At 43.5% G+C, this 23,405-nt stretch overlaps 1 protein-coding gene and 1 non-coding gene across 2 annotated transcripts in view; one reads left to right on the plus strand and one right to left on the minus strand.

Moving 5' to 3' along the window:
* The window catches only part of LOC126336785 (uncharacterized), a 1,589,831-nt gene that overhangs the window by 1,044,679 nt on the left and 521,747 nt on the right, over positions 1-23,405 (plus strand). The gene's annotated exons all lie outside the window — the stretch shown is intronic.
* Positions 16,729-16,802, minus strand: Trnak-uuu (transfer RNA lysine (anticodon UUU)). Its single transcript has one exon. It is a non-coding gene; the product is annotated as a tRNA-Lys (tRNA).

Raw genomic sequence — 23,405 nt, forward strand, 5'->3', positions numbered from 1 at the left:
TTCACTCTGCAGTTGCAAACCTGGATAACAGACATGAGTAAGGAAAATAAGAATGGCTTCCTATCCCAGCAGACTGACAAAAAGACTGTTCTCTTAATACCTGGTGCAAAGAAATTGAAAATAACATAGACGAATTCCGAATTAGTCCGCAAGATACTGATGAATGACTGCCGCAGAGAAAGGACTGGAAAGATTCCAAGGGTTCCCATTAAAAACCCAAGAAGAAGACTGCAACTAATTTGATAGGGGATGGAAGAGAAAACATCAACACATGACAAGAGAAATCTGGACATAAATGAAAGGAAAAATAGTAGAAATATATGTACGCCATCGTCGATCGTATTTAAATGAAGAAGAAAACAGTAAATACAATAGAAGAAATACCATTTAATGTTTTTATGCTTCTAGAAATATTTATACGCTTTAAAAGACTTTTGGAGGTTCTTGCGTATTGTTACCAAGCTGAAAGGCAATTTTTCTTTTATTAGATGACCGAAATCTGTTGTCTGACTATTAAAATTTGTTATCAACAATACAGATCGCTGTCTTCCCTTAACCTGAGCTTGTCAGATTTTGAAAATACGTCATAGCAGGCAACGACGAAACTACAGACAACAATACGAAAATAGGGCAAAGTTGTTGCGAGATATGGCATGGCAATTTGCACAAGTAAAACTGAGGTGATGGCATTTCGAAGATTAGAACTGATAGGAGCAAAAATTGTAATAAATGACCAAAAAACTGAACAAATAAATGATTTTAAATATGTGGGGCATAATCTTGAGTGCAAAAAATCTGACGATGTGGAAAAGGAAACTCAAACATTAAGGCGTTTATTAATGCAGTGATGAACATTGAAACGTAAGTGTGACAGGAAACACTCAAACCATATGTGTTCTAGCTCATCGTTATTGTTGTGCAGACGCGAAAGCTGGATTCTTACATCTAACGAAATGAGATACACAGAATCGTCTGAAATGAAGTTTCTCCGATACGTAAAGGGATACGATGTGGAAAAGGAAACTCAAACATAAAAAGGCGAGTATTGACATTAGACAGAAATCAAATGTGAAGTCGTTAGAGATGTTATAAAAAAATAGAATTAAGTTGAGAAATAATGTTCAACGTATTGAAGATTTGCTAAGTTTGCTCTGAAGTACAATACCAGAGGAAAAAGAAATGCTGACCATTCTCAAAAAATGAGGTGAACAGTTCTGAGGCGGACCTGTTCAAGTCTAATCCTTGATGATGATGATGATGATGGTGATGATGATAATAATTTGAAATAAATGCACAAATAAATAAATAAATAAATAAAAATGCGGCGTGTAATTTGCCTAGTAGATAACGTATAGTAGGAGGAGCACGCTTGAGCTGAAAGGTGAAGTCGCATGTGCGAATCAGGCCGTGAGCGGAAACGAGCGAGCGTGTCGTGTGCTCATCGAGAAGTGGAACGCCTTCGGACGAGCGAAAGCTCCACGAAAAGCGGAAGGAAGTAGAAAGCGCCGCAGCGCTCACCGCTCGGTCCTGGGCCAGCTGGTCCAACTTCTGCCCGTCGCCTGGGGAGTCGACAGCAGAGTCGCGATCCGATGCGCCACCGAAAATACTTGTGTACTAATGCGAACACCCTACCTTCGTTTTTGCTAGACTGTGTTCTCGAGACTCTACAGAAAACGGTAAATAGTGTACTGTATACATGGAGTTGGCAAGAGTCGTGGGACACCTTCTAATATCGTATCGGACCTAGTTTTGCCCGGCATAGCGTAGCAAATTGACGTGGCTTGGACTCAATAAGTCGTTGGATGTCCCCTGAAGAAATGTTGAGCCATGCTGCCTCTATAGCCGTCCATAATTGCGAATGTGTTGCCGTTGCAGGATTTTGGCACGAACTAACCTCTCGATTATATCCCGTAAATGTTCGATGAGATTCATGTCGGGTGATTTCGGTGGCCAACTCGTTCGCTCGAACTGTTCAAAATAGCTGTGACCGGTGACATGGCGCATTGTCATTCATAAAAAATGCCAACGTTGTTTGGGAACGAAGTCCATAAGTGACTGTAAATGGTCTCAGAGGAGCCGAACATAACTATTTGCAGTCAGCGATCGGTTCAGTTGGACCGGACGACCCAGTCTATTCAATGTAAACACAGCCCATTCCTTTATGGAGCCACCACCAGCTTGCACAGTGCCTTGGGTCCATGGCTTCGTGGGGTCCGCACCACTCTCGAACCTTCCATCAGATCTTACCAGTTGAAATCGAGACTCTTCTGACCAGGCCACGGTTTTCCTGTCGTCTAGGGTCCAACCGAAATTGTCACGAGCCCAGGAGCGGCGCAGCAGGCGATGTCGTGCTGTTAACAAAGGCACTCGCGTCGGTCGTCTTCTGCCACAGCACACTGACGGCAAATTTCGCCCACTGCCCTAACGGATACGTTCGTCGTACGTCCCACATTGATTTCTGAGGTTATTTCACTCAGTGTCGCTTGCCTATTAGCCTTGGCAGCTCAACGCAGACGCCGCTGCGCAAGGTCGTCGGCCGTCTGCGTTGACCGTGATGAGAGGTAATGCCTGAAATGTGGTTTTCTCAGCTCACTCTTGACACTGTGGTTCTCCCAATATTGAATTGCCTAGCTCCAACTGCTACTCCGCGTTCAGAGTTTGTTAACGCCCGTTGAAATGGTTCAAATGGCTCTGAGCACTTAACTTCTCAGGTCATCAGTCCCCTAGAACTTAGAACTTCTTAAACCTAACTAACCTAAGGACATCACACACATCCATGCCCGAGGCAGAATTCGAACCTGCGACCGTAGCAGTCGCGCGGTTCCAGACTGAAGCACCTAGAACCGCTCGGCCACCGCGGCTGGCTGACTGAAGGCGGTTGATCTTTATTGTACACAAATGTTTACTCCGGACGTTAGAAACATTTTCACGTGAATCACCGGATGACAGCTGCGCCAACACACTGCCCTTCTATACCTAGCGTACGCGGTGCTACCGTCATCTGTATACAGTATGTGCAAGTCACTATCCCATGACGTTCGTCACCTCATATATATATATATAAGCGCTTAGCTACAGCTGACACCGGTCAAGAGCTGCGCGATTTCTTCTAACCACCTTGTGAAACTGTTCGATTCGCAAGCCGAATATGTCTTCTAACGCTTCGACTGTATGGGGATTAATTTCTTCTGGATGGGCGCAAAAACCTTTAGAAATCAAAGAAAGACATCTTTCCTCCAGTACATATTTTAAAATTGTACTTTATTAAGTGCTACTAGTTTGGAGTGTGTCTCAGTTTCAGGGTCATCTAAACACGTAACGACACATCAGATTAAATTAAGTTAAAATATTAAAAAAACCTATGTAGTTCTACTGGATCACTGTTTTCTCAAATGTGCAAACTGCCTATAACAGATGTGGATGTATCTTCCTTGTCAAATAAAAATCGCGTGGCTTGTGTAACTGTGTATAGCACGGTCGTCAAAATGCAGAATCCGAAATATAAAACGTATGGAGTGATAATGGTTGGGAGAACTATAGTATCAGCAGACAATTAAAACACTACGCATAGCTAGTTACAGCGAGAAGACAAACCTCGCGATGCATCACCAAAACCACAACTACACACAATATCTACGGTACTGTCACATGTGTACAAGTGTGCGCGCGAAAAATTACAACTGTCAGTGAGTGCGCAGACAAAGATATTTAAATTAAAATACATCCTTCGTAGTATACTAACACTTAGATATAAGAGTATAGCATATTAATATTTACGGAACATAAAAAGTTCAGGACGTAGTGCATAAGCTGAAATGATTATTTCTAAAATTTCCACTCGTTGTTGTTGTAATAATCCACGACTATTCACGGCACACGGTTGTTTTTTGAAGACGACGTTGTGTCCACATCTGTTGGAGATAATTGCTCTGTTCGAGAAAACACTACATCCTGAATAGGTATTTTTGTCGTACCTTTCATTGTATTTTATGTGTTATGTTTTTAGATGCCTTGAAAATGAGCCATGCTCGAAGCTAGTGGTGTTTAGTAAAGTACAGTTTTAAAATACAAACTCATAGAAGGACGTACGAGGGTTGTTTGCAGGACATATTGTCTTTTAACATTCCCCTAAGATACAACCGCATGTTATTAAAAGTGGAGAAGAGTAGGTCAGTCAACTATTCTGTCACGAAAAACACCTAGTTACACTGTGATAGAGGCATTAGTGGTGTGTGTGTCCTGCATGAAATAACCGTAGGTCTGCTCGTTGGCTGTTGATTTTCTGAAGAAACGTTTTGTAATTCGCTGTTCAAACACCCGTAGAAGTTACGGTTTGTTGGATCCAATAATTCGTTTTGCACCAACTGCGAGCTACACTCCTGCTTTCACACAATGAAGACGCTGTTGTGAGATTTCAATTTCAGTTCTGCACCGCTCTCAGACCGATCTGCAGTGCTAAACAGCGTTGTTTCGGACCTCTCCAAGGCCGGTACTAATTCGTTTATTTTCGGTTGATGCACTTGGCTGCCTAACACGTATCCCGTCTCTTGTAATTGCTTTAGTAATCTACGCTTCGTCGAACGAAGCACAGCAGAAACTTGTCATATGAAGACAAGCCGAAGCTTCCCGTAGTTCAGCACGAGGGAAACTTTTGACTCTTCGTGTATACCATAATGACCGTCTGAAAATAAAGCCTCTATATAAACATAATCAATAATACATGCTCTTAGATATATTTCAAGTTGGAGTCTGTTAGTGAACCTACTGTCATAATAGGCGGGTGTGACGTCACAGGGCGTGGAAAGAGTACGGCAGAGCAAGTAGCATGGCCTCTGGCGGCCATGAGAGCAACAAGTGTGTATAGTGGCGTAACTGACGTGTATTAATAGGTGTGTTCACTAAGAGTGGAACTTTATGTCACCTATCAAGACAACTGTTCACGTAATTCGAACATGTTCACAAATTTCTTTAGTTCTGTGGTAAACGGAAACTACAAACAACAAAGTATATTCGACCGCCCGTTAAACGAGACACAGTTTTATACACTGTTAGTCCATACACTGCCTGCCACACTATCCGACCAAAGTGCCGTGACCTCATGCGGTGCCCTGTACTTCAGTAAACTCACCCAGCAGTTCTTTCGAGGGATGTCTTGTATGAGCAGGTCGACCTTGCAGCAAAAAAACGCTCACCTATAGGGCTTCTCCGAAATACAATCATTCCTCAATCTCATCTTGTATTATGGATGAAAAAAAAAAAGCTGGAGAACGCTGGAAAGAAAATTACTCTACAGCTATTACAGTGAAGTTATGTCCACGATCCAGTCGGGAATTGCACTAAAACCTCGGTCAACCAACCACAGAAAAAGCAAACGTCTCGCCACAAGCCTAACAAGACTAAAATTCAATCCCAAGTTGCTCACTTCCTCTGTTCAGAATCGATGTTGTGGACGTCACGCCAGAGTGACAACGACGGGGAACCCAGAGGACCCACAAAACATGTACTCTTCGCGTATTCTAAGTATGAGGCTCATAGGTAATAAATAATCCATGAACTGAAGAAAAAACCGACCTACCATGTATCATACAAATCTCCCATAATCTGTCAGATTAACCTACAGCTGGTTTTGTATTTTCATTACGCTACTCAACTCAGTACAAACGTAATCAGAAATTAGAAATAAACGGTGAATGAAAAAATAGTGAATCGTGGAGAGAAATTTGTAGTATTTCTATGTGTACCGTGCGTGACCAATGTACATTCTATGTTTTATTGTACAGTATATTAATTTTATTTACTAATACGTTTAGCTCCTATAGCTGCTTAGTATACTATATACCAAATGCCAAACAAAGAAAGGAGAAAATCACTGATTTCATAACGTATGCTGCACAGTGCAGGTTAATTACATTATTTGTGAAAGGAAGTAATTTGACCACGTAGGCTGATTTGTTTTATTTTGAAACTAATAATTTCATCATTGAAGCAAACAGCAATTTCCGCCCCCTTGGTTGTGTTACGAGTACAACAGTTTTTATTGTGATGTAGCTTAATGATATACAAGAGGGCGAAATTAGCTAATTCCTAAATAATGAAATAAATTGCTTATTTCAAAATAAAACAAACCAGCCTACGGAGCATAATGTCTTTCCGCCAACATCCTAAAATAAAAGAAAAAATACGAATTAAATTATATGTTGCTGTTCACGCTGCGAGACCGCACAGACAGCTCGCGAAATGAAATTATTTCTGTCCGACTGAGTCACAACTACACATACCAAAAGTCGATCCCTGCTGTACTTTGAACAGGCGGATGAAGAAAACCTGTTTAATTATGCAGCTATCTTTCCACATTCTTCGCTAAATGTACACAGCTATTGACTGCGCAAGTAAAACATCCAGCAAAAAGCGTGCAGGGATCTCTTTATGTAGCCACAGTCTCATTTTCATCGTCAATACCAACTAATTGCGCGGTCGCTGCATGCCGCCATAAAATACGCGGCAATTGCGTCAGGTTAACGTTCGAACTCGCAAAAGCAATTGCATCGCTGTAATAAAATTCGTCAAGTGTGCCTACTTAGTGGCATGATATCGAGGTCGCTGATATTATGCTACCTTTATGACTAGATTACAACGGCATTTCTTGTCGCACTTCAGACACGTGTGCACGTATACTTGGATGCTCTGTTTGTCAAGAGCTCGTTCTATAATTTTTTTCGTGCTTAGAAAGCATTATAAGAAACGATATTGTACTCCTCTCCAACGTGTCAAATGAAATACCGGCTGGAGTGGCCGAGCGGTTCTAGGCGCTACAGTCTGGAACCGCGCTACCACTACGGTCGCAGGTTCGAATCCCCCTCGGGCATGGATGTGTGTGATGTCCTTAGGTTAGTTAGGTTTAAGTAGTTCTACGTTCTAGGGGACTGATGACCTAGAAGTTAAGTCCCATAGTTCTCAGAGCCATTTGACTCATTTCAAATGAAATGTTCAAATATCACATTGCTACAAGAGCTTCAAAATGGTTCAAATGGCTCTAAGCACTATGGGACTTAACAGCTGAGGTCATCAGTCCCCAGGACTTAGAAGTACTTAAACCTGACTAACCTAAAGACATCACACAGATCTATGCCCGAGGCAGTATTCGAACCTGCGACCGTAGCAGCAGCGCGGTTCCGGACTGAAGCGCCAAGGACGCTCGGTCACAGTGGCCGGGCGCTACAAGAGCAGCAATTATTGTTGAATAATACAAACCTTATCTAAATGTGTCTCGATTAAACTTGATCTAAAGAGTACGCTTATACCATTTCAACAGACATCGTTCCCACAATAAAAGGATTTTTACTTTATGAACTGGCGAGAAATAACCAGAATCTAAGAACAGTGCAGTTATTACGAGTATGTCCGTCACATGATGAGGCGGCAGGCATGATGAGGCGGCAGGTGGAGACGAGCTACACGTAATTTGACGTGACAGTCACGAATTTCCCCCAGTGTGCCAATCTGTTTCGTATATTGTCTAAATTGCAATTTTCGCGCACTTTCTACCCGACTTAATTCTTTGCATAATTAGGGGTAAGCCATCTTCTTCATCTTTTACTTTCACAAAACTGATTCCTGATTTCCGTGTGTAGAATAACTTGTTTATTTCCGAGATTATCCACTTTTTTGGAGGGGAACGTTGGAGATTACGATTCAGTGTGCCCTCCGGTCCGAAAAAAAACCAGTGGGCCAGCTGATACTAGCTTTATTGTATCTGCATTCATTCCCGAACGAGGAGGCGCACTTGGAAGAGAAAGGACTCGTGTTCGAAAGAACGGTAGTTAAAATTCACGTCCAGTTATCCAGATCTAGGTTTTCCCGTGATTTCCCTAAATAGCGTAAGGCAAATTCCTTGATGATTCGCCTGAATAAGATACAACCAATTTACTCCTCGATGTGACCCTTTTCAGAGTTTCTGCTCATTCGGGATTGACCCCTGACCTCGCTTCCCTTCTCCTTGCTTCATTTCATTTGCGTCTATCCCATCCATGAACCATGGACCTTGCCGTTGGTGGGGAGGCTTGCGTGCCTCAGCGATACATATCGCCGTACCGTAGGTGCAACCACAACGGAGGGGTAACTGTTGAGAGGCCAGACAAACATGTGGTTCCTGAAGAGGGGCAACAGCCTTTTCAGTAGTTGCAGGGGCAACAGTCTGGATGATTGATATGGCCTTGCAACATTAAGCAAAACGGCCTTGCTGTGCTGGTACTGCGAACGGCTGAAAGCAAGGGGAAACTACAGCCGTAATTTTTCCCGAGGACATGTAGCTTTACTGTATGATTAAATGATGATGGCGTCCTCTTGGGTAAAATGTTCCGGAAGTAAAATAGTCCCCCATTCGGATCTCTGGGCGGGGACTACTCAGGAGGACGTCGTTATCAGGAGAGAGAAAACTGGCGTTCTACGGATCGGAGCGTGGAATGTCAGATCCCTTAATCGGGCAGGTAAATTAGAAAATTTAAAAAGGGAAATGGATAGGTTAAAGTTAGATATAGTGGGAATTAGTGAAGTTCGGTGGCAGGAGGAACAAGACTTTTGTCAGGTGAATACAGGGTTATAAATACAAAATCAAATAGGGGTAATACAGGAGTAGGTTTAATAATGAATAAAAAAAATAGGAGTGCGGGTAAGCTACTACAAACAGCATAGTGAATACATTATTGTGGCCAAGATAGACACAAAGCCCATGCCTACTACAGTAGTAAAAGTTTATATGCCAACTAGCTTTGCCTATGTTGAAGAAATTGATGAAATGCATGAGGATATAAAAGAAATTATTCAGGTCGTGAAGTGAGACGAAAATTTAATAGTCATGGGTGACTAGAATTCGTCAGTAGGAAACGGGAGAGAAGGAAACATAGTAGGTGAATATGGATTGGGGCTAAGAAATGAATCAGGAAGCCGTCTGGTAGAATTTTGCACAGAGCATAACTTAATCATAGCTAACACTTGGTTCAAGAATCGTAAAAGAAGGTTGTATACATGGAAGAACCCTGGAGATACTAAAAGGTATCAGATAGATTATATAATGGTAAGACAGAGATTTGGGAATCAAGTTTTAAATTGCAGGACATTTCCAGGGGCAGATGTGGACACTGACCACAATCTATTGGTTATGACCTGTAGATTAAAACTGAAGAAACTGCAAAAAGGTGGGAATTTAAGGACATTTGATCTGGATAAGCTGAAAGAACCAGGGGTTGTACAGAGTTTCAAGGAGAGCATAAGGGAACAATTGACAGGAACGGGGGAAAGAAACAAAAGTAGAAGAAGAATGGGTAGCTCGGAGGGATGAAGTAGTGAAGGCAGCAGAGGATCAAATAGGTAAAAAGACGAGGGCTGCTAGAAATTCTTGGGTAACAGAAGAAATATTGAATTTAATTGATGAAAGGAGAAAATACAAAAATGCAGTAAATGAAGAAGGCAAAAAGGAATACAAACGTCTCAAAAATGAGATCGACAGGAAGTGCAAAATGGCTAAGCAGGGATGGCTAGAGGACAAATGTAAGGATGTAGAAGCTTATCTCTCTAGGGGTAAAATAGATACTGCCTACAGGAAAATTAAAGAGACCTTTGGAGAGAAGAGAACCACTTGTATGAATATCAAGTGCTCAGATAGCAACCCAGTTCTAAGCAAAGAAGGGAAGGCAGAAAGGTGGAAGGAGTATATAGAGGGTTTATACAAGGGCGATGTACTTGAGGACAATATTATGGAAATGGGAGAGGATGTAGATGAAGACGAATTGGGACATAAGATACTGCGTGAAGAGTTTGACAGAGCACTGAAAGACCTGAGTCGAAACAAGGCCGCGGGAGTAGACAACATTCCATTAGAACTACTGACCGCCTTGGGAGAGCCAATCATGACAAAACTCTACCAGCTGGTGAGCAAGATGTATGAGACAGGCGTAATGCCCTCAGACTTCAAAAAGAATATAATAATTCCAATCCCAAAGAAAGCACGTGCTGACAGATGTGAAAATTACCGAACTATCAGTTTAATAAGTCACAGCTGCAAAATACTAACGCGAATTCTTTACAGACGAATGGAAAAACTGGTAGATTGCGGACCTCGTGGATGATCAGTTTGGATTCCGTAGAAATGTTGGAACACTTGAGGCAATACTGACCTTACGACTTATCTTAGAAGAAAGATTAAGAAAAGGCAAACCTACGTTTCTAGCATTTATAGATTTGGAGAAAGCTTTTGACAATGTTGACTGGAATACTCTCTTTGAAATTCTGAAGGTGGCAGGGGTAAAATACAGGGAGCGAAAGGCTATTTACAATTTGTTCAGAAACCAGATGGCAGTTATAAGAGTCGAGGGGCATGTAAGGGAAGCAGTTGTTGGGAAGGGAGTAAGAGAGGGTTGTAGCCTCTCCCCGATGTTATTCAATCTGTATATTGAGCAAGCAGTAAAGGAAACAAAAGAAAAATTCGGTGTAGGTATTAAAATTCATGGAGAAGCAAAAACTTTGAGGTTCGCCGATGACATTGTAATTCTGTCAGAGACAGCAAAGGATCTGGAAGAGCAGTTGAAAGGAATGGACAGTGTCTTGAAAGGAGGATATAAGATGAACATCAATGGAATGTAGTCAAATTAAATCGGGTGATGCTGAGGGAATTAGATTCGGAAATGAGACACTTAAAGTAGCAAAGGAGTTTTGCTATTTAGGAAGTAAAATAACTGATGATGGTCGAAGTAGAGGATATAAAATGTAGACTGGCAATGGCAAGGAAAGCGTTGCTGAAGAAGAGAAATTTGTTAACATCGAATATAGATTTAAGTGTCAGGAAGTCGTTTCTGAAAGTATTTGTTTGGAGTGTAGCCATGTATGGAAATGAAACATGGACGATAACTAGTTTAGACAGGAAGAGAATAGAAGCTTTCGAAATGTGGTGCTACAGAAGAATGCTAAAGATCAGATGGGTAGATCACATAACTAATGAGGATGTATTGAATAGGATTGGGGAGAAGAGGAGTTTGTGGCACAACTTGACGAGAAGAAGGGATCGGTTGGTAGGACATGTCCTGAGGCATCAAGGGATCACAAATTTAGCATTGGAGGGCAGCGTGGAGGGTAAAAATCGTAGAGGTAGACCAAGAGATGAATACACTAAGCAGATTCAGTAGGATGTAGGTTGCAGTAGATACTGGGAGATGAAGAAGCTTGCACAGGACAGAGTAGCATGGAGGCATGGAGAGGTGCATCAAACCAGTATCAGGACTGAAGACAACAATATATATATATATATATAATTACAAGTCACGTCATTAACTGAAACTTGGCGTAGAGAGCATTATATAGGGCTATTTTAAGAAACTAGTGGAAACCATAGATGGTCTTTCACTTCCAGTACCACTTTTCTTTCGATAGTTTTTGAAATCTAAACGGTCGAATGTGCTAAATCGCTGTGGAGTATCTAATTGGAATTCCGAGACTTGACTAAATTTTACTGGTGATATTGTGTGTACAAGGACGAAAAAGTATCGGGATCAATGTACTGTTCTTCTGAATGTGCGCTCTTCTCCATAAGTAAACTGCTTATTTCTGCACCATGTCGTTATGAGGTTAGTTACGGACAAGATAGGTACGCCGAGAGTGGGACTTAAATCAACTGCTAGTACTTGTTTACGGATGTTTATTTAGTTATTTGTGCACATTTCAGTTGGCACGAAAGAAGCCTCACGCCCTTTCTTACGTTTTACCAGACATGCTAAGTGAATTAACATTACAATATACGAGTGATACGTAATAATATTAATAATGATGATGTCCAGTAATGAATATATGGAATTTAAGAAACGCGTCTAAATGGCATTGTGTTACTCAGTTTCCTCATAACATTCTTTTCGAATGTGATTAATCACGTCTGACAGAAATGTGTGGCAATAGGAGAGAAGGAATTAGTGTGAAGAAATAGCTGACTGCTCGAAGGAAGAGCGAGAAATGGTAGGGTAGTATTAGTAGGTGAGATGGAAAGAAGAAAAAAAGGAAAGCATGGATAGTTTGCATTGTGACAGACACACTGGCTCCCTGTTGGATGAAAGAAAAAAGAGAGAAGATACGTTGGTGACAGCACATAAAGCTTTATCTCTTTTTGAGTACAGATTGGGTTCGGATGAAATGCAGACTGTAGCTTAGTATGTTCCACAGTTGTCTGTTTGAAAGTAGAAGGAGATGGAGAATGATTTAATGTTACGCAACAGATAAGATGCTAGCCGTATCCGGTCTGCCGTTGCTGTTACGAGATCATGATAGGTATTTGATATGTATTGAGGTCAGGAGTCCATTGTCTAAGAAACATATGAAGAGCACAGAGCGTCTGATAGTCACGTCACATATCCCGTCGCACATGTCCTAACTGTCGTATGAAGAACTTTCGTGATCAAAGAACCGATCGTTACACTTCATATATCTCATGCATGTATTCTTCGGTAGCTCTTGAATCGTTGGATGTTTCGCCGTTTGCAGTTAAGATTTCACACGACTCAGTACTGGATTAATTTTTGTTCAATTTACTATAAAGCCATTTTTCCACGTCCGTCTAGTTCACTGTATGACTTGCTCATACGATTATGTTATGCTCACAAAAGTACTGTTTCCAAGCGAAAAATGCTTTATCTCTGGGGGGAGGGGGGGGGGGGTATGTTTGTATTATGCTTGCGTGCCGGTTTCTTGTGATATTCAGTGTTTTCAGTGAACAGCGTTTAACTGTGTGACCGATAGAAAAAGTAAATGGAAACTGGAAAGAGGTGGATGTTGACGCTAACAGCGCCCATACTGCCACAAGTAATCAAAGAAATTCGTTAATCGACATAATTTACCCTGTAGCTAACACGCAACGCGAGACGTTAAAATCTTCCCTGTATGGTTTTCACAGTAAAGCTTGTGTAGAGTCCAGCATCGTGCTGAAAACGTAAAAAATTAAACATCTGCATGTATGACCTGAAGATGAACATGAACAGGTTCATCGAGAGGTCAAAGGGAAAAAATATATTTGATTTGCATCTCAGAATGAAAGTAAATTTTAATAATACAGAAATAGAAATATTTCGGCGAAAGATTGGTAGTTAGCATCCACTAATATTGGAAAAACTATGAGTAACGTAATTCGAAACGATTTATGCAAAAACGTGAGTGAAGTTGGAGCTTGACTTACTACCTAAGCGAATGTAAATAAGATTGCAAGAAATAAGCAGTGTCAGCCATCTTGGTGGCAGATTATTTCTTCGTGTAATTGAAGGTCTCCAAAACAATGGAATTTTTGGTGTTCACACATTAGCACGGTCTTCAAAAATTTAGTTTCAGTTTAGTTAACTGGGTGCTGAATTTTGTTAGGGGTATTGTCATATCACTCAGAAGTAATGGTTCAAATGGTTCTGCCGGCCGGTGTGGCCGTGCGGTTCTAGGCGCTTCAGTCTGGAACCGCGTGACCGCTACGGTCGCAGGTTCGAATCCTGTCTCGGGCATGGATGTGTGTGCTGTCCTTAGGTTAGTTAGGTTTAAGTAGTTCTAAGTTCTAGGGGACTGATGACCACAGCAGTTGAGACCCATAGTGCTCAGAGCCATTTGAACCATTTGAACCAAATTTGAAGAAGGAATATAAGTTCTAGGGTAGAAATGACAAATCTGAGGCTTCGCTGATGGCATTGTAATTTGATGAGAGACGGCAAAGTACTTGGAAGAGCAGTTGGTCGGAGTAGATAATCTCTTGAAAGGAGGACATAAGATGAACAAAAATGAAAGCAGAAAGAAGGTAATAGAAAGTAGTCGAATGAAATCAGGCGATGCTGAGGAAATTAGTCAGCAAACTAACTGACGTGGGTCGAAGTAGAGAGGATTCAAAATGCAAATTGGCCTTAACAGGGAATTGGTTCCTCGAAAAGATGAACTCGTCACCATTGAGTATAAAATGAAGTGTTACGATGTAGTTTATGAAAATATTTGTTGGGAATGAGTGCTGTGCACAAGTGAAACCTTCACGATAAGCAGTATAGACAAGAAGAAGCAGAAACTTTTGAATTGCGGTACTACAGAACAACACTGAAGACTGGCTGGGAAGATCCGGATAACTATTCAAAGGGCACTGAATCGAATAGGGGAGAAATGACCAAAAGATAAGATCGTTTGGTAGGACATATTATGCGGCATCAAGAAATCGTCTTGTAATAAAGGGACGTGTGGATGACAGAGATTGTAAAGGGAGACTAAGCCTTGAGTACAGTAATCAAGTTCATAAATAGTTCAGATGGCCCTAACCACTATGGTACTTAACGTATGAGGCCATCAGTCCCCTAGACTTACACTGCTGGCCATTAAAATTGCTACACCAAGAAGGAGTGCAGATGATAAACGGGTATTCAGTGGACAAATATATTATACTAGAACTGACATGTGATTAAATTTTCACGCAATTTGGGTGTATAGACCATGAGAAATCAGTACCCAGAACAACCAGGTCTGGTCGTAATAACGGCCATGATACTCATGGGCATTGTGTGAAAGAGAACCTGGATGGCGTACAGGTACAGCTGCCCATGAAGCTTCAACATTATACAGCAGTTAATCAAGAGAAGTGACTGGCGTATGGTGACGAGCCAATTGCTCGGCCACTATTGACCAGACCTTTTCAATTGGTGAGAGATCTGGAGAATGTGCTGGCCAGGGCAGCAGTCGAACATTTTCTATATCCAGAAAGGACCGTACAGGTCGTGCATTATCCTCCTGAAATATAGGGTTTCGAGGGATCGAATGAAGGGTAGAGCCGCGGGTCGTAAAACATCTGAAATGTAACGTCCACTGTTCAAAGTGTTGTCATTGCGAACAACAGGCAACCGAGACGTGTAACCAATGGTACCCCATACCATGTCGCTGGGTGATGCGCCAGTATGGCTATGACGAATACACGCTTCCAATGTGCGTTCACCGCGATGTTGCCAAACACGGATGCGACCTTCATGGTGCAGTAAACAGAACCTCGATTCATCCGAAAAATGTTTTGCCATTCGTGCACTCAGGTTCGTAGTTGAGTACACCATCGTAGGCGTTTCTGTCTGTGATGCAGCGTCAAGGGTAATCGCAGCCATGGTCTCCGAGCTGATAGTCCATGCTGCTGCAAACGGCGTCGAACTGTTCGTGTTGATAGTTGCAAACTTCCCCATCTGATGGCTCAGGGATCGAGACGTGGCTGCACGATCCGTTACAGCCATGCGGATAAGATGCCTATCATCTCTGCTGCTAGTGATACGAGGCTGTTGGGATCCAGCACGGCGTTCAGTATTACCCCCCTGAACCCATTCCATATTCTGCTAACAGTCATTGGATCTCGGCCAACGCGAGCAGCAATATCGCGATACGATAAACCGCAATCGCGATAGGCTACAATCCGACCTTTATCAAAGTCGGAAAAGTGATGGTACGCATTTATCCTCCTTACATGAGGCATCACAACAACGTTTCAACAGGCAACGCCGGTCAGCTGCTGTTTGTGTATGAGAAATCGGTTGGAAACGTTCCTCATGTGAGCACATTGTAGGTGTCGCCACCGGCGCCAACCTTGTGTGAATGCTCTGAAAAGCTAATCATTTGCATATCACAGCGTCTTCTTCCGGTCGGTTAATGTTCGTATCAGTAGCACGTAATCTTCGTGGTGTAGCAATTTTAATGGCCAGCAGTGTAGAACTAACTAATCTAAGGACATAAGACGCATCCATGGCCGAGGCAGGATTCGAACCTGCGACCGAGCAGCCGCGCGGTTCCGGACCGAAGCGCCTAGAGCCGCTCGGTCACAGCGGCCGGCTAATCAAGTTCAAGTGGATGTAGCTTGCAGTAGACAGACTAGCGAGGAATGATGGGTTTCGTGCAGTCGGTTTACATGAAATGCCAAAGCATCACGTAGCGATATGGTGCACGCGGGACGTGTCCTCCGGCTTGTCCGCTGGACCCGGTATGTTGACACTGGACGTGGTGCAGCAAGGCCGCCGGCTGCGGGCCTCGCCGGCGACAGAAGGCGTGAACAGCGCGGGCGGCGGGCAGCGGGCGGGAAAGCCGAGAGTGAAATCGCGAGTGAAAGTGAGGCGGCCGGCGCGCCGCCGGCATCGCAATTAGAGTGGCGCTGCGCTGAGGCTGAGCCCGCCTGTGGCGGCCTTCAGGGGCGCAGCGCCGCGCCGCGCCGGCGAACGCCCGCTGCCGCTGCAGTCCTCCGGACAACACGGCCGCCCGCCTTAACAAGGACGACGGCGGCTGGCCTATCCCGGTCCACCACCTGCTCTGCTCTCTTAACCTTCGTCACATTCCAGAGAGAAATGTTCACTCTGCGCTGTTATGAAACTTCTGACAGATTGAAACGTGTATTCCCGACGGAGACTAACTCGGTACCGTTGCCTTTCTCGGGCAGTTGCTCTATTGAAAGAGCTAACCAAGCGACTGAGCTACCTAAGTGCGACTCACCACTCGACTTAAGAGCCTTACTTCCGCCAGTAACTCATCAACTACCGAAGGTCTCGAGTTCGAGAGTCGGTGCGGCATACAGTTTTAATATGAAGACGGTAACTGTTCTCGAAAGAAGAGAGACTGTTGATGACCGTGCAGCTTTTCCCTGGCATAAATGATGATTAACTGAATCCCTCAGCTGCCGACAGCTGTTGTTGATATACCTCGATGTGGACAGCTGAAAATGTGTGCCCCGACCGGGACTCGAACCCGGGATCTCCTGCTTAAATGGCAGACGCTCTATCCATCTGAGCCACCGAGGACACAGATGAATAGCGCGACTGCAGGGACTTATCCCTTGCACGCTTCCCGTGAGACTCACATTCTCAACTGCCCACAATTCTACATATGTATTGCACCTTACAGACATTTGCCCATCCACTCATTACTCGCGCACACTAAGGTGGCGATGCCCGTAAGAGTTTGGGCAACCTGTGCGCATTCGCACAGACGAAGGTCAATGGCTGGGTAGCCTTTAACTTTAGATATGAAGACAGTAACTGTTCTCGAAAGAACAGTTGGGAATGTGAGTCTCACGGGAAGCGTGCAAGGGATAAGTCCCTGCAGTCGCGCTATTCATCTGTGTCCTCGGTGGCCCAGATGGATAGAGCGTCTGCCATGTAAGCAGGAGATCCCGGGATCGAGTCCCGGTCGGGGTACACATTTTCAGCTGTTCACATCGAGGTGTATCAACAACACCTGTCGGTAGCTGAGGGATTCAGTTAATCATCATTCATACAGTTTTAACCTGCCGGGAAGCTTCGTTACATTACATAAATCATCCTCGCTGTGACCCAGTCAGTTAAGTAGTTCATAAAACATGCTAATAACGTGTTGTGACGGTACTGGTTTGTCACGTGTCGCTAAGCTATTACATATATATCTTGCATTTATATGTCATGCATATATTACTGAAAATAGCACCGCAGATATTGTGGAAATGGAAAATGCTGTTGATATACGATTGGTCACAGAGTGGGTTGGTAGTCAGGTGCTCGTACTGTTATAAACAGATTGTAATAATACTTAGATAATGTATTTTTGTGTAAACACACACCTTTTAAATTAAACAACGCCTATCGACATTAAAAAACTAAAACTAGGACAAATTAGAATGTCAGTGGTGCTTGTTGCAGGACTTCAGTGCAGAGTTATGATATCCCAGTTCCCACACTGACACTTATTTGTGCCATTCAACCTGTCGTAGTTGCTAGGTATGATGTTACGTTTGCTTACAGTGTGCTCGTGTCATCCTTGAGTGCACTGCGACTTCCTAGTGAATTAATATGTGACACTCCTAGTAATAGGTCGTGAGTGGACGACGGGATTTACCAATGCAGAAAAAGCTGACATGCTCGCGGTGTATGGAGAGTGTAGGAAGAATTTAGTTTGTCCTTGTACGGTGTATGCGGCAAGATATCCCAATAGCTGTCAATCACCTCTCAACCATTTACGTAAAGTCGGTAGTGTAGCACCTAGACAAAATAATAGCAGAAACAAGTGACGACAGAAGAGGGAGAAATTAATACTCTTGCTGCTGTTGCAGTTGATCTACACGGTAGCTCCTGCGCTGTCGCACGAGCAAGTGGCATGAGTCAGGCAGGTGTCCTCGCTGCCACGTCTCTCCCCGTCAACAGCTGCACGGAAACGACTATGAGAATTTTGTGAACTTCTGTACTTGCGCAGTAAGACAGGATGCTCCAGATGTATCATGTATCTTGTTTAGTGAAGAAGCCACTTTTACTAGTCATGGCCAGGCAAACTACCAAAACATGCACTATTGGGCTGTTGACAATCCCCGTTGGTTTTGTTAGGTCAAACGTCAGCGTCCACGGAGTGTGAATGTGTGGTGCGGAATAGTGAACCTTCAGCTCATAGACTTGTTTTCCATAGACTGAACATGCACCAGTATCGCAGACTCCTAGCAGCCGGCTCGCACATCTCCGCTGAAAAGCTAGCACATGCACAGCAGTTGTCCATACCGAATTGGAACCGCATATTGCCGCAAAATCTGATGGTCAATTGTTTCGTTACTGGTCCGAATCCACCTAGTGAGTGTATGCACTTGTGTGTGTGGTACCACAGGTATAGTACAAGTGCCAGTGTGGGAACTTTTCAAAATACCATATCTTGTTTACGACTCACTCAAGAATCCTGCAGCAAACATTGCTGACATTCCAATTCACCCTACTGCGAGTTTGTAATGTCATTACCCCATTTAAAAAAGTGTTTGTTTGCCCAAAAATACGTTTTCTAAGTATTATTACAGTCTGTTGACTGGCTAAAAATACGAGCTCATGACTACCATTCCATTCTGTGCGTACATCAACAGTACTTTTCATTCCCGTATTTGCTGTGCAAGTTTTAGGTGATTCATCCTACGAGGGGATAGGCAAAATAATCTGAACATTTGTAATTACTTGGGAATGGTTTATTAATAAGGGGTTGGAACCCCATTTGCCCATAATACAACTGCTATTCTTCTTGGAATGTTGGCATATAATACTTGCATAGTCTCCAGTGGAATGTTATGCCACTTTTCGACTTCTAATTGCTGGAGGCGGAAATTTGCTCCGGAGTCCGCTCCCAGAAGGGTTCGATAATGTTCAAGTCCGGGGACTGTGCTGGCCAGGGAAGATGCTGCAGTTCAGTTGCATGCTCCTCATACTACGATTGTACTGTCCTGGCAGTGTGAATGGATGCATTATCGTCCTGAAATATGGCATCGTTCTTGGGAAACAACATTTGAATTATGGGGTGCACCTAACATAGTCACATAATCATTGGCTGTAACACGGCCTTTGAGAGTAATGATGGGACCAACGGAATATCATGATATAGCTACCCACACCATCACACTTCCACCTCCATGCTTAACGGTTGGAATCAAGCAATCAGGATTGTAGGCTTGTTTTGGCGTTCTCCAGACGTAAACCCGGCCCGATGTTGGAAATAGCGAAAACGTTGACTCGTCGGACCATATGACGTGTTTCTATTGATCAGTCATCCAGGATTTATGCTCCTGACACAATGTTTTACGCTTCTTTGCGTTGGTTAACGTCGCTAATGGTTTCGGTATAGAAGCTCGTCCATGAATATTCGCTTTATGGTGTTTCTGTCGACAATGTCGACAGATACGGGGTCTCGAAGATGGCTATTGAGCTCTGAAGTTACTTTAGGCGCCATAGTTTTGTGTTGTTTTGCTACAATTCGTGTTAGCGTACTACGATTTCTCTCATTTACTTTTGATTTGCGCCCACTATTACATTTAAACGATGATGTTTTTCCATGTTTTGTGTAGGATGTTGCTCTTGAAACATTCAGTCAATTGGCTGTCACGGTTACTTACGCTCCAGCTAATCGGGCCCCCACAATCTGCCCTCTGTGGAACTCTGTTAGGTCTTTCATTGCACATCGACCTCGGTCTCTGAATGCAAATACGAAGTGTGCACTACTCGTAAACAACGAGCACTGGCGCCTAGTCCGTACTGAACATGCGCAGTCCAGCGCGACACGTGCCTTGTTGACCGTCAAACTCAACCATCCCATTACTGCCACTGCTCACATTATTTTGCCTATCCCATGTGTGTATGTGTGTGAGTGTGTGCGTGATTTTATGTTGTATTCTCGTAATATTTAACAACGGAAGAGAAGGGCCTGTGTATTCTGCCAGTTGTTAGAACTTGGCGAGACATGCCTCTTGCAAGCTTTAGACGGTGGGTAGACAATGGTGGTAATCTAGGAGGTCTCGCACCAGGAATTCCCGTGGACAGTGGTCGACCAAGTAAGGCGCTTTGCGTATCTCTTACGCCAGAGTACTCCAAGGAAACCTTTTAATGCGAACCATGTGAACACCCAAGCGACTTCAACAAAATCTCACAGGTTGTCCTAAAAGCGGAAGCAGAGAACAGAGGCCCCTGCTATATTCCCATAAACAGCGTGGCAAGCATTCACCAAGTAGTTCTTTGTATTCCAAAGGTATCTGATATCAGGCGTTTACTCACAGATTCAGGCCAAAGGAAGGTGCAAACCACATGTCGTTTGCCAGTTCGTTTCGACCCGTATTTAACTCCTTTACTGCGGATTGTAGCCTTGTTCTTACCTGTTTGCCATGGAACCTGGCCGCTGGGCCGAAAGTTACGCCCGATTTCCATCTCTACTTAACCCTAGAACATTAGAGGGGGGGAGTTACATTGCTAGCTACTAAGTCATCGTAAAATTTGCTACTCCACATTTTATTCAAGAAAGTCATAGATTATGCAATAGTTAATTGCAATTATTAGATCTCCAGCGTTGTGCTACGTACCATATTAAGTACAAAATGTCTTGTTTTATACCATACTGTACTCTAAAATTGTATGAGGACTTAGTAATCTAGGGTTAGCCGACTAATGATTGCAAACAACTTTCTGGAATATTTAAGCAGTAATATCACTGAGAAAAATTACAAAAAATAACCGACGTATCAAAATCACACGTAGGCCTATGTAACAGAAATCGCCGACAGTTGTAGGTGTCGTTAAGGTGATAGATGTACATAAAAGTGCAGTCGAATAGGAAGAATAGTTTTGGTTGTTGCACTAGTCTTCAGTCTTGATGCAGCTGTCCATGCTTGTCTACAGTGTTCTGAAACACTGAAACGTATAAAGTATTTTAGTCCACATGTTCACTAGATTTTTTTTTGTTTTCTTCAATACTACCTCCTCTGAATCTTTGTCGTTGTAATTCTTGTTCACCTTGTTTATATCAAATCCATGTATGTTATAAAAGTGGATGTACATGTGTATGTATGGATGCTCCACGCTATCTCTTAAACCACTGGACCCACATCAACGAATCTTGGTACACGTATCACTTAGAGCTTGGAACGAACCATTTTGAGGATAAGAACGACGTACCTATCCGGGGGGGCGATGAAAAAGGCGATGCAGCCCACACCGCGGGAGTGCCCATACTTTAATTACGCAGTATTGCGAATGACAGCACTTAACGACTCGCAACAAACTTCACACATCATTTTAAACATTTATGCAAATTTTTCTCGCTGACAGCCCCAACAAAATGGTAAAAGAAGAAAAGTTTATCGCTTACTACACTTTCGCTACACATTTTGCTGACGGTATGTATAATACACACTACTGAATGTGCAAACTTAGTTCAGGAGACATGACGTTATTAACGCTGAGATGTCTAAACAACTGCCGCGTCATGCATGACAGTTAAGGTTATTACTTCTTTGCTATATACTGTATTCGTAATAAATTTCGCGCATAGTATTCGCATAAGCCTTTGAATGTACCTACAAAATTATATCAGTGTATGACACACAGTTCAGGAGATGTAATGTCATGAAGGCTGAGATACGCGAAAAACTATTGCATAATGCGTGAGGTTTAAATTTATCATTTATTTACTACTAACTGTGTTCGCAACACATTTTACAGACGGTATCCAGATATGCCGCTGAATGTATACACAAAATTATATCATTGTACGAGCATTGTTTCAGGCGATATGACGTCATAAACATTGAGATGCATGAAAGAGAAACTACAAGGAGAAATTCACTAGAGATACATATCATACACTGACGGAAAAAATTAGTACATCTGGGAAGACGAGGTCGATTTTGATCCGATGACGGCATAAGGCATATGAGGGATAGTAGATATACTGATAATGGTTTCAGCGTCTTCCGCCAACAGATGGCGTAGTGGCATACCTGAGCCCCATCTATGTTCAAATGGTTCAAATGGCTCTGAGCACTATGGGACTCAACTGCTGAGGTCATAAGTCCCCTAGAACTTAGAACTACTTAAACCTAACTAACCTAAGGACAACACACACATCCATGCCCGATGCAGGATTCGAACCAGCGACCGTAGCGCCAGAACCGCTCGGCCACCAGCGGCCGGCCCCATCTGTGTTCCCTTTAATCAGGAGTTCAAGCAGCCAGAAAGCTCAGTGTGTCGCAAACGTGTGACTGGTTGGTTGATTGAGTTTGGGGAGGGGACGAAACAGCGAGGTCATCGGTCCCATCGGATTAGGGAAAGATGGGGAAGGAAGTCGGACGTGTACTTTCAAAGGCACCGTCCCGGCATTTGCCTGAAGCAATTTAGGGAAATCACGGAAAACCCAAATGATGATGGCCGGACGCGGGTCTGAACCGTCTTCCTCCCGAATGCGAGTCCACTGTGCTAACCACTGCGCCAACGCGTTTGGTGCAAACGTGTGAAGCAAGCTAGCAAATATCCCATGGAGCAGCGCTGAGCGAGTCCGAAAGGAGTCAAATTGGGGACTTCCGAGTGGAGGGAGGCTGGTTCTTTCGGAGAATTTCTACAAAAGCTGGAGTACTGCGCCAGATGTGCAACGACGCTGGTATCAGGAGACACGTGAACATTCTCACACCAGTAGACAAGAGTCTGGACATCCACGCAGCACAGTCGCCCGCCAGGATCGTCATATTGTAAGGGCAGCAGTGGCACATCGTACGACAACCACAGCACAGGCGTGTCGACACGAACTGCTGAGAACCGGTTATTAATAGTGGGGCTACGGGCACGCACAGCTCTAGCCCGTCTTCCAAGCCACCGCAACGACGTGCGCGGATCGACTGGTGCCGTCAGAGGTTCACGTGGAAGACGGAATGGCTTGGGAGAGTCTTCGGCAAAGCAAATTCAGCCTGCACGGAAGTGATGGTCGTTCGCGCGTACGACGTAGACATGATTACCTCTGTCTCGTAAAGAGCATTGTTTCATGACACATTGGCCACACTACAGGCCTTGTGGTCTGTGTGCTACAACTCTCTTTCATCTGTGGTGTTTCTGGAGACACTGGTAACTAGCAGAATGTTGTTAGACATGTTC

This window comes from Schistocerca gregaria, chromosome 2 (assembly GCF_023897955.1).
Source record: "Schistocerca gregaria isolate iqSchGreg1 chromosome 2, iqSchGreg1.2, whole genome shotgun sequence".
NCBI lineage: Eukaryota > Metazoa > Arthropoda > Insecta > Orthoptera > Acrididae > Schistocerca > Schistocerca gregaria.